This window comes from Bombina bombina, chromosome 5 (genome assembly GCF_027579735.1).
Source record: "Bombina bombina isolate aBomBom1 chromosome 5, aBomBom1.pri, whole genome shotgun sequence".
Classification (NCBI taxonomy): domain Eukaryota; kingdom Metazoa; phylum Chordata; class Amphibia; order Anura; family Bombinatoridae; genus Bombina; species Bombina bombina.
This window is the reverse complement of record NC_069503.1, coordinates 110,186,944-110,200,006: the sequence shown is the minus strand read 5'-3', so window position 1 is coordinate 110,200,006 and position 13,063 is coordinate 110,186,944.

The window sequence follows — 13,063 nt, the reverse complement described above, 5'->3', positions numbered from 1 at the left end:
AACGGATACTTCATTAGTCCTTCGGCTATAGCGGGGATCCGTGCAGATCTATGGCAAGCTCAGGCTCCTCCTTCCCATGTGGTATGGCTCCTGCCAATCAATTTAGAGATACCTTCTCCGAGTCTCACTGGAAGCAAAAGAGTAATGAGAACCAGCTGGAAGTAGGTCAATGTGGGAAAAAAAGGAGAGAAGTGGTTCTTCAAAAACGATAAAATCCAAAATTTATTTGCACAAGTTAAAATGAGGGTAAGCAACACATGGACTCATACAATCGGATGGCGTAGCATTGGATGGCTTACGCATTTCGTAGTCATAGCCTGACTGATTGTATGAGTCCATGTGTTTACCCACGTTTATAACTTGTTCAAATAGATTTTGGATTTTATCATTTTGAAGAACCACTTCTCTTCTTATATATAAAAAATGTATGCTAGAAAGATTAGAAAAAGAAACAGTACAGTTAGTTAACAAACCATAAAAGGGTCAAATTATTAATATTGAAATACTTGTATTGCATTGTATCACATGTATCTAATAAAATGTTAATATTATAAATCTGTTTGCAACTAAATTATGTTAAAGGGACAGTCTACACCAGATTTTTTGTTGTTTAAAGGGACAGTAAACACTCGTTTTTTTCTTTGCATAAATGTTTGTAGATGATCTATTTATATAGCCCATAAAGTTGTTGTTTTTTTAAATGTATAGTTTTGCTTATTTTTAAATAACATTGCTCTGATTTTCAGACTCCTAACCAAGCCTCAAAGTTTTAGTAGAATACCGACAGATACCTACTCCAGCTTGCTCCTGTTTGTGTAAAGGGTCTTTTCATATGCAAAAGAAGGGGGAGGGGGAGTGTCTTATTTGCCACTTGCAGTGGGCTTTCCAGCAACTTTTTCAACAGAGCTAAACTGAGAGCTTCTAAGTAAGTTTTTAAACAGTTTTATACTGGATTTTTATATCAGTATCTGTGCATCTTATTCTTTATAGTAGTGTCTATTACATGCTGTCATATGAAAATTGGTGTATACTGTCCCTTTAAAAAGATAATCTCTTTATTACCCATTCCCCAGTTTTGTATAACCAACACTGTTATAGAAATATACTTTTTACCTCTGTGATTACCTTGTATCTAAGCCTCTGCAAACTGCCCCCTTATTTCAGTTCTTTTGACAGACTTGCATTTTAGCCAATCAGTGCTCACTCCTTTGTAACTTCACGTGCACAAGCTCAATGTTATCTATACGAAACACATGAAGTAATGCCCTCTAGTGGTCATAATGCATTCAGATTAGAGGCAGTCTTCAATGTCTAAGAGATTAGCATATGATCCGCCTAGGTTTAGCTTTCAACTAAGAATACCAAGAGAACAAAGCAAAATTGGTGATAAAAGTAAATTGTAAAGTTGTTTAAAATTACATTCCCTATTTAAATCATGAAAGTTTTTTTGGAGACGACTGTCCCTTTTTAAAATAACCATTTCCATCAATAAAAACATAATATAATGCTGTATCCTGAGATATTTTAGGACACAACAGAAAATACTCCCACATTTAAATAAATAGTTTGTTTCCTCCTTGCATATATCTATATGATAATCACACCCTGAGGGGGAGGCAGGGACTCTGTATTCATGTGACACCAGAGGGGACAATAGACTTCTATATGAGAACAAAAGTCCAGGTGTGACCCTCTCATTGTCTCCCAACTGACAAGTTGTACTCATGTGAGTCACACAGAGAAAGGTGACACTCCCACATTAGTATAAATATCTGTGTAACACTCAGTGATATCACAGGAGGAACCAGAGAGACTTCATACTTACAGAGCTTCTGCTAAACGGTAATATGCAAAACCTGACATAAATCTTTATTAATTATAATTATTACTACTATTACAAACCTATATCTGTTAAGGGTATCTGATTTGACTACTGTATGGTTACAGGGACCCGTAGAGCCGCACAAGATCTGAGCGACGCGCTCATACCACCAATGAGAGGAGAGTCCCTTGACAGTGAGGTCATCAAGATCCGACACGCTTAGACGCCGAGTACGGGCGCGCAAAGCGGATTCACCAAGAGAGTGCAGACCACCAAGGGACCATATAGGGGAATCTATTTCAGGTTGTAGGCACACAGTGTCTCCCCGAACCTACACCAGCGACCCAGCGACCTGGCTCCAGAATCGGGTCCCTACCAGAATCGATCACTCATGCACACAGCGGCCTAGGACAGAGACTGTCATCAGTGAGTACCCTTCTTTGTATTTGCAAACATATTTATACAGTGCAAGATATCAGTGACTCAGATTACTTACCGATACTCTGTAAAGAACTTTCCACTTAATATATATCATCCAAGAGGCACAACATATGGCTTTTGCCTGTACATCTATTTCACTCAGGAATCAGAACCTACAAATGGACTAACACCTAAGAACAGTGTATCTCCATTTAAGAGGAACCATCCTCTACTAACAACACTGATATTATCAGGACTATTTCATCGTCACTGACTTTCTATGCTACATTATAAAGCAGTCTGGCTAATTATAATTTTACCAACTATTGAGCAGGAGCCCTAACAGCCGAATGTATTTTACAGGTTAACCCACTACTAATATTAGCTATCCAAGTTTTAGACCGTTTAGGGTGGGTCCTTGCCAATTTGTCTATTACTTGTGCAGCTTTGTTTTAGCTGTGATTTGCTATTTACAGCTTGTTTGCATATATTAACCTTATGTACTGATATAACAACTTAGTATTACACCAGAAAAAGCAGTACTATATACCTTCCAAATTGCAGCACACTATAAGCATAAAATAGCATTTATATATTAGTACCTAGACTGCCCACAACACATTTTCTCTTGTACACCGTGCCATTTCTATTTTAAGAAACTGGTTTACCTTGATCCCTATCTAGGATCTACATCCTCTTTATTGTTTCTTAAATATAATAAAAGGCTTTCTACACATACATTGTTTTGTATTAGTACACTAAGCTTACCTAAGCAACTAGACACACTAGCTTACCATTATGGCTGAAAGTAACACTCTCACAGGGGTAGTAGACACAGACCGAAGAAAACTCATAATGAGTACAGCTTTAAAAGGTAACTCCATTAGAACAGATGAACCATTGGAGAGGGACCTAACTAATATTTTCTCTAATTTAGAAAACATCAAATACAAAGAAAGCAACCTTTGGTGGGATATAGAGTTCTTAGAACTCTATATCAACGAAAGGAAAGTCCCCAGGGGGCTCAGGATGAAAAAATACCCATCCTTCGCTCGTCACAATCAGGGCTTCATGGATGAGTGGAACAACAACTTGACCAACTGCTCCATCATTTTGATGAAGCAGCTGCTCAAACACAAAAAAGAAGAAAGAGACTCCCTACTCACACAGATAGAAGAGACCTTAGAGTCTCTCAAACCATTTGAACAGACTAAGAAATATACAGATTACAAAACCCAACTGGACTCAACTATGCAACAGTTAGATTCTACACTATCAGAAAGAAAAGTTAGTAAATATCAGAGAGATGTGAAGGATTACGAATTAGATATCGTATATTCCTGGCAGAAAGACAGACCACATAGACACAAAGATCATTCACAACAATATAATCACAAAAGGAAGAATAAAAACAAAAGAAAGGGTCATTTTAACCACACACCGAATGCCAAGCGAGTTACATTCTCAAGCATTGACACAGATAACACAGAAAGTTCACAGACAGTAGAAGAATCACAAGCACATACTTCTAATGAAGTAACAACAAGCCATAGTACCTCTGAAGGCAGAATTAAACTTTCAACACTAGTACAAACACCGATCACCAGTAGTACACCAAAAAAGGATTTACCACTACGTTATCCAAGCAGAATAAAAAAGACCACACAAAAGAAGTAGGATCAGTAATCAACCTATCTAACATCACCCTTAACAGCTCCCAAGTCAGTCTACTGAACAAAGGGTTATCTTTTGCCCCGTCCATCAACTTTGATCTCTTTTCCACTATTCTAGACATTAACGCTTTGGTTAGAAAAATCACATTATATAAACACTTTTCACAAATCACATACACTGATAATGAACAAGCCAACAGCGTACAGCTAGAAAATACAGCACATACAAACATTAACTCTATAGGCTTACAATTTAGAGATCTCTGTGATCTGAACACTCTCACCTCACTCCAAGCCCTCACACTCAGAGAAGTCAGCACCTATGACACAGTTCCCACACTCAAAACACTACCACACACCAAATCTTACTTTTACCCAGTCCACAGTAGAAGTGAAGCCATAGAGATGTTCCAAAATCTTATAGAATTGGAACTCACTAGTTTACACTCCTCCTTAGAGAATGCCTCCAACGCGACAAGCAAACATAATCTATCTTCTAGTGAACAATTGGCACTCAAATCACTTAGTACTAATAAAGACATAGTGGTTACCCCAGCAGATAAGGGAGGGGCTATAGTAATCCTTAATACTGAAGACTACAAAAAAGAGGTATACAGACAATTAAACGATAGGGAGACATACTCAAAACTCACTTTCAATCCGACACACAAATTCAAACAAGAACTCCACAATTTATTGGATTCTGCAATTGAGGAGGGACACATAACTCAAGACATAGCCACTTATTGCCTAGTTGAGTACCCTACCATCCCTACATTCCGCATAGTTCCCAAAATACATAAGACCCTCACTGACACACCTGGCAGACCTATAGTAGCCAGCAGAGGCTCACTATGCGAAAGAGTAGGGAACTGGCTAGACAACATATTACAACCCATAGTCAAATCCTTGCCAGGGTACATACGAGACAGCACACACCTAATACAGCAAATACAAGCAGTCACATGGCAAGAAAATTACACTTGGTTATCTATAGATGTCTCAGCACTTTATTCGAGCATCCCTCATGAGGAAGGCCTCACAGCTTTGACATATATGCTAAGGAGACACACCAGTTACCCAGAGGAATTCATCACATTCCTTGTGGAACTCACAAAATTTCTCCTTACACACAACTACTTTGTCTTCGAGGGCCATTACTACCTCCAGAAATGTGGCACTGCCATGGGGGCCAAGTTTGCCCCCTCTTATGCAAACTTGTATATGGGATATTTCGAACATCTTTATCTCTTTGGGGGTGGACTGGCCCTTGAGGACAAGGTAGTTGTGTATGGTAGATTTATAGATGATCTAATTCTGATCTATAAGAAGAACACAGAACTCACCATCCAAGAAATTATTAATTATTTTAACAATAACACACTCAATCTGACATTCACACACCAAAATGATGACCACATTATTAATTTTCTAGATCTTACACTAGAACACAATAGGACAGGAGAAATCATCACTAGCACATTTAGAAAACCGCTAGCAAGAAACACGATACTAAGAGCAGATTCTTGCCATGCCCCACACATACAAAAAGGTATCCCTAAGGGCCAATACCTCAGACTACGGAGAAATTGTAGTTCCCTCCAGGTATACATTAAACAAGCAGATGAACTAACAAACAGATTAGTAGCTAGAGGCTACAAAAAAAGTTTACTTCTCAAAATCAAATTGCAAGTAATGAGAATGGATAGGACATCACTGTTAATTAGCAAAACAGCCAAAAGTACATCAAACAGAAATGACATAAAAGAAGACATATGTTTTGTCACAAACTATAGCAATCAATTTTACACCATCACTAGAATTATTAAAAAGTATCTCCCTGTTCTCAATAGTGACATCATCCTAAGGGATAAATTACAGAAATGCATCAGATTTGTAGCCAAAAAAGCACCAACAATACGAGATAAGATTACACACAAGTTTCAAGATAAAACCCCATTAACCACCAATTGGCTCACTCCCACAAAAGGCAACTACAGATGTGGCCGTATACCATGTAAAAGCTGCAAATATACCGATAAGTATCTAACATTTACCTCTTCCCAAACCAACATAACATACCCCATCACCACTAGGATGGACTGTACATCAACATACATAATTTATTTGATCACATGTTTATACTGCCAACAACAATACGTTGGTATCACTACACGTCCCTTAAAAGACCGCATAAGGGAACACCTCTTATCCATAGAGGAAGAATTCCCTAGAACACCAGTGGCGAAACATTTTCACACACACCCACAAAAACTGACCCATTTTTCATTTAAAGCAATCGAACACATAACAAATAACCCTCTAGGAGGAGATAGGAATAAAACTCTATCCAAAAGAGAAGTATACTGGATCTTCATGCTTCAAACTAGGGCACCACAAGGCATGAATAAAAGATACGATGTCAATCTGTACATTGAATGAATAGTACCCCTTTTTCCACTCATCCAGGATGCCTTTGATTCCAAAATCTATATGCCAGGGACATTTGACAAATACCTTATAGTAGAGAAAAGTACGAAACTATAAGTATTAACCAAGAAACATACATATAAAATTACAGGATGTTTCCAGTTTAGATCTAGACGAATTTATCCCTCTCCGAAAAACAAATTAATTATTATTTTTTCCTTTAGCTAATCTATTGTATAAAGAAAATAACACACAAAAATTCTTTTATCATGCTTTCTAATAGCTCTACTCCTTAACCAGTGTTGTTACTCACAACAGGTAAGGTAGCTAACATACCCCTGTAGTCCCCTACAGTATCAATCAATAGAACTTCCTTTCTTAGTATGGACAATACCTATTTTTAGAGTAAACTCTTTATTTACTGTTTGTCCTTTCTCTCCTATTTGTAATACACAACTAGGAGTCATTATTACCAGGGGACCCAAGGGATATAGCATAGTAAATATAGATTGTTCTATGGGTCTTACAGAAGCAACTTACAAACATACAGTATTAAAGTTACCCATAAATGCTATTAGACTACTGAATGTTATTAATTATTAATCATTTTTATGCGTGATGATGTTTGAATAGTACTGTCAGCCCCATGAAGGGCTATTGTTAATTTTTGTCCCAGTTGAGCCACATATTACTCCTGCAAGTCCAAATTTCCCCATAAAGGGCTTTGTTAAATCACGGGTCTTCAAAATGTGAGCCAACTGTCTAACTTACATATTTGCTTATTCTCAGATGTAAAAAATGTAAAAAACATAGAAACTGAAATCAAAGCAAATTATACAATAGGTACCTAGATACACATACACTGTTGTGACATTATTCAGTACTATACCAACTGAGATTTATATATATATATGTTAGAAATAATATGTACAATTAAGTTCTATTTTTAAAATCATTTAATCATTATTTATCTGTTCTATTCTAGTTCTCTGCTGCACAGGATCGATGCAAACATAGCAGTGGGTGACCATCAGTCCACACACCTGTTGGCAATTTTTACATCCAATGATGAGATTGACATACCTGCCCTGATAGGTCACTCACCACTTTATATTGACCCTGAACAGCAGAGACGAATATCTCTGATGAAGCGCATGTGCTCATGCGCGAAACGCGTAAGATTGGAGTTCACCTTGTATCCAGAAAGCCTACCTTGCAATAAAACTTTTTCCTGACACCTGGACTCAGCTCTCCTTCTTCCTCATTTTGTAGCGGATATACTTAAGGAGTAACAAAAGTTAACACTAGGGATAATATAACTGGCACAGAGAGGTATACGAGTTTTACTGGCATAATCTCTACTTTAATACTTTCTTTCTGTGGGGTGTGCTTAGGTTGGATGATGAAAAAAGGGGTGCAAGTGAAAAATGAAATCCCCTTTTTTATATTTAGTCCTGAAATCATTATAAGTAAAAATGATCGCTATATTATTGAAGTTCAAGACACAACAAAATTAATCACATTTGTGAACTGTATAAATGTTCTTATTAATGTATATAATGTCAAGAAATGGTTGAAACATTATTAGTTTAAATATAACATCAAAATAATGAATGTTTATTTCTTTATTATTTTCGAATTTTAACTTTATAAGTTGAACATGAAACTCAAAAGGCAAATTGTGCATCTGTGAATAAATGTATTATACACAAGAGCCGAAAGTAACAATAGTTGAAATCAGTAAAAATGTATAAATCTTGTATCTGTATTAAAACTTCCTTTTTGTTTTTTGAATTAGTGCTTAACCAATCATATGCATGAGTGACGGTTTAAAAGACCTGATCTCCCATCTATCAGGAGCTTGACAAAGGCCCAGACCGGGCTGAAACGCTTTGCTCCGCCCACTCTTCTATTACACAGGTGACTGGAACTAATTGCCAGCGTCGAGACTGCACGGAGACCCAGAGCACTGTTTGGTCTGTTTGGTGCGAGTGTTGTTACGGACCTTAAAGACAAAAGATTTCTTTGCGGTGACTTATCCAGCAGTGATCTAATCCGGGACCTCTATAGAGAGACAGCTGGGTCTTCAGAGAACATTTTCGGTGTAAGTAATAAGTGAACACCTTAAATTTGGCTCTCTTCCTGTCTGTTCATTTGCATCTCCAATCTCGTTACAGCTCCGGATAAACATCTCAAACTTCCAGCTGACGTGGATCTTCCTTGGCTCCTATTGGGATCTTTGTTCTTTGCCTTGAAATAACCATTTGCAATAGTGGTTATCTAATTCACTGTTATTTTATTGTTTATGTATTTTAATTGTATTGTATTTTTATTTGGTACATAGGGATTTTTTAGTTTATTGATACTACATTGTCAAACGCCTGATCAGTGTGTTTTTAGATAAATTTGGTTTTAGATAGCATTTTTATTTGGATGTATGATTAAGATTGTAATAAAATTTGTTCATTTTTTACTTGCACTACTACTCTCTTCGATATAATTCATCTTTAAGCGCATCCCTAAACGGATTTGCCACTTATATTTATTTAACCCTTTGAAATATTCATCCACTCATATATTTAAGGGTATATTTAACATATTTGTATTTAGTTAGAACAACCTCAATAAGTGGATTTATTGTTTATAGTATATATTTATAGAGCTCTTTGCACTACCAATTTAAGCTACAAGTTAGCGCCAATGGTTATTATAGTAATATTTTTATTACTATTGTATGAGTGTATTTTCAGACTCCTAACCAAGCCTCAAAGTTTTAGTAGAATACCGACAGATACCTACTCCAGCTTGCTCCTGTTTGTGTAAAGGGTCTTTTCATATGCAAAAGAAGGGGGAGGGGGAGTGTCTTATTTGCCACTTGCAGTGGGCTTTCCAGCGACCTTTTCAACAGAGCTAAACTGAGAGCTTCTAAGTAAGTTTTTAAACAGTTTTATACTGGATTTTTATATCAGTATCTGTGCATCTTATTCTTTATAGTAGTGTCTATTACATGCTGTCATATGAAAATTGGTGTATACTGTCCCTTTAAAAAGATAATCCCTTTATTACCCATTCCCCAGTTTTGTATAACCAACACTGTTATAGAAATATACTTTTTACCTCTGTGATTACCTTGTATCTAAGCCTCTGCAAACTGCCCCCTTATTTCAGTTCTTTTGACAGACTTGCATTTTAGCCAATCAGTGCTCACTCCTTTGTAACTTCACGTGCATGAGCTCAATGTTATCTATACGAAACACATGAACTAATGCCCTCTAGTGGTCATAATGCATTCAGATTAGAGGCAGTCTTCAATGTCTAAGAAATTAGCATATGAACCGCCTAGGTTTAGCTTTCAACTAAGAATACCAAGAGAACAAAGCAAAATTGGTGATAAAAGTAAATTGTAAAGTTGTTTAAAATTACATTCCCTATTTAAATCATGAAAGTTTTTTTGGAGACCTGACTGTCCCTTTTTAAAATAACCATTTCCATCAATAAAAACATAATATAATGCTGTATCCTGAGATATTTTAGGACACAACAGAAAATACTCTCACTTTTAAATAAATAGTTTGTTTCCTCCTTGCATATATCTATATGATAATCACACCCTGAGGGGGAGGCAGGGACTCTGTATTCATGTGACACCAGAGGGGACAATAGACATCTCTGTGGCCCTCTCATTGTCTCCCAACTGACAAGTTGTACTCATGTGAGTCACACAGAGAAAGGTGACACTCCCACATTAGTATAAATATCTGTGTAACACTCAGTGATATCACAGGAGGAACCAGAGAGACTTCATACTTACAGAGCTTCTGCTAAACGGTAATATGCAAAACCTGACATAAATCTTTATTAACAGCCTCACACTGTTGTGTTTTATATAATGATGAGAATATATATATATATGTATATATATATATATATATATATATATATATATATATATATATATATATATATATACATACCTAAACAATTTCACTTCATATAAGAAACTGAGTTTATGTAAAAAAAAAAAAAAACCTCCACTGTACTTATTTAATTTGTTTTCTATATTTTCTTTCATGTAATTGGCAAGAGTCCATGAGCTAGTGACGTATGGGATATACATTCCTACCAGGAGGGGCAAAGTTTCCCAAACCTCAAAATGCCTACAAATACACCCCCCACCACACTCACAATTCAGTTTTACAAACTTTGCCTCCTATGGAGGTGGTGAAGTAAGTTTGTGCTATAATTTATTGCGTCATTTTTGGCGCAAGACTTTTTTGGCGCAAGAATTACGTTAGTTGACGTTATGACGTCATTTCCAGCGTCTTAGTTGGCGACGAGAGTTTTCACGTAGTTGCATCATCTATGACGCTCGTGTTTGTTGCAGACGTTTTTGGCGCCAAAAAATATTTGTCAGTTGTGGGCGTCATACTTGGCGCCAAATTTTTGACATTATTTAAGTCATTATTTCTTTTTGTTTCTGGTTTCCAGAGGCTTATTTTGTTTGCATTTTTTCCCATTCCTGAAACCTTCATATAAGGAAATTGATAATTTTGCTTTATATGTTGTTTTTTCTATTACATATTGCAAGATGTCTCAATCTGACCCTGTCTCAGAATCTACTTCTGGAATGCTGCTGCCTGTCAATGTCGGTTCTACCAAAGCTAAGTGCATTTGTTGTAAACTTGTGGTAACTGTTCCTCCCGCTGTAGTTTGTGTTAGTTGTCATGATAAACTTTCAAAAGCAGACAATATTTCCATTAGTAGTAATCCATTACCTGTTGTTGTTCCTTCAACATCTAATGTTTAGGATATTCCTGTTAATGTGAGAGAATTTTTTTCTAATTCTTTTCAGAAGGCCCTGTCTGTTATACCACCTTCTAATAAACGTAAAAGGTCTTTTAAAACTTCTCATAAATTTGATGAATTTTTAAATGACCGACAACATTCTGATTTATCTATCTCTGATGAGGATCTATCTGGTTCAGAAGATTCTGCCTCAGATATCGACACCGACAAAACTTCATATTTATTTAAAATGGAGTATATTCGTTCTTTATTAAAAGAGGTGTTGATTGCATTGGATATGGAGGAGACTAGTCCTCTTGATATTAAAACCAGTAAACGTTTAAATTCGGTTTTTAAACCTCATGTAGTTATTCCAGAGTTTTTTTCAGTTCCTGATGCTATTTCAGATGTAATTTCTAGGGAATGGAATAGTCTGGGTACTTAATTTACTCCTTCTTCAAGGTTTAAGAAACTGTACCCTTTGCCGACTGATAGATTGGAGTTTTGGGAAAAGATCCCCAAAGTTGATGGGGCTATCTCTACTCTTGCAAAACGTACTACTATTCCTACGGCAGATAGTACTTCTTTTAAAGATCCTTTAGATAGGAAGCTTGAATCTTATCTAAGGAAGGCTCATTTATGTTCAGGTCATCTTCTTAGGCCTGCTATTTCTTTGACAGATGTTGCTGCGGCTTCAACTTTTTGATTGGAAACTTTAGCGCAACAAGTACCAGATCCTAATGTGTAATAGACTTACAGGATGCATATCTTCATATTCCGATTCATCCAGATCACTATCAGTTCCTGAGATTCTCTTTTCTAGACAAGCATTACCAATTTGTTGCTCTTCCTTTTGGCCTAGCAACAGCTCCAAGGATCTTTTCAAATTTTCTCTGTGCCCTACTCTCTGTAACCAGAGAGCGGGGTATTGCGGTGTTTCCTTATTTGGACGATATCTTGGTACTTGCTCAGTCTTTACATTCTGCAGAATCTCACACGAATCAACTAGTGTTGTTTCTTCAAAGACATCGTTGGAGGATCAATGTACCAAAAAGTTCCTTGATTTCTCAGACAAGGGTAACCTTTTTAGGATTCCAAATAGATTCAGTATCCATGACTTTGTCTCTAACAGACAAAAGACGTCTGAAATTGGTTTCAGCTTGTCGGAACCTTCAGTCTCAGTCATTCCCTTCAGTAGCTATGTGCATGGAGGTTTTAGGTCTCATGACTGCAGCATCGGACGCAATCCCCTTTGCTCGTTTTCACATGAGACCTCTTCAGCATTGTATGCTGAGCCAATGGTGCAGGGATTATACAAAGATATCACAATTAATATCCTTAAATCCCAATATTCGACTATCTCTGACTTGGTGGTTAGATCACCATTGTTTAGTTCAGGGGGCCTCTTTTGTTCGTCCAACCTGGACTGTAATTACAACAGATGCAAGTCTTTCAGGTTGGGGAGCTGTCTGGGGATCTCTGACAGCACAAGGGGTTTTGAAATCTCAAGAGGCGAGATTACCAATCAATATTTTGGAACTCTGTGCGATTCTCAGAGCTCTTCAGTTTTGGCCTCTTCTGAAGAGAGAACCGTTTATTTGTTTTCAGACAGACAATGTCACAACCGTGGCGTATGTCAATCATCAAGGTGGGACTCACAGTCCTCAAGCTATGAAAGAAGTATCTTGGATACTTGCATGGGCGGAATCCAGCTCCTGTCTAATCTCTGCGGTCCATATCCCAGGTATAGACAATTGGGAAGTGGATTATCTCAGTCGCCAGACTTTACATCCAGGAGAATGGTCTCTTCACCCAGATGTGTTTCTTCAGATTGTTCAGATGTGGGGGCTTCCAGAAATAGATCTGATGGCTTCTCATCTAAACAGGAAACTTCCCAGGTATCTGTCCAGGTCCAGGGATCCTCAGGCGGAAG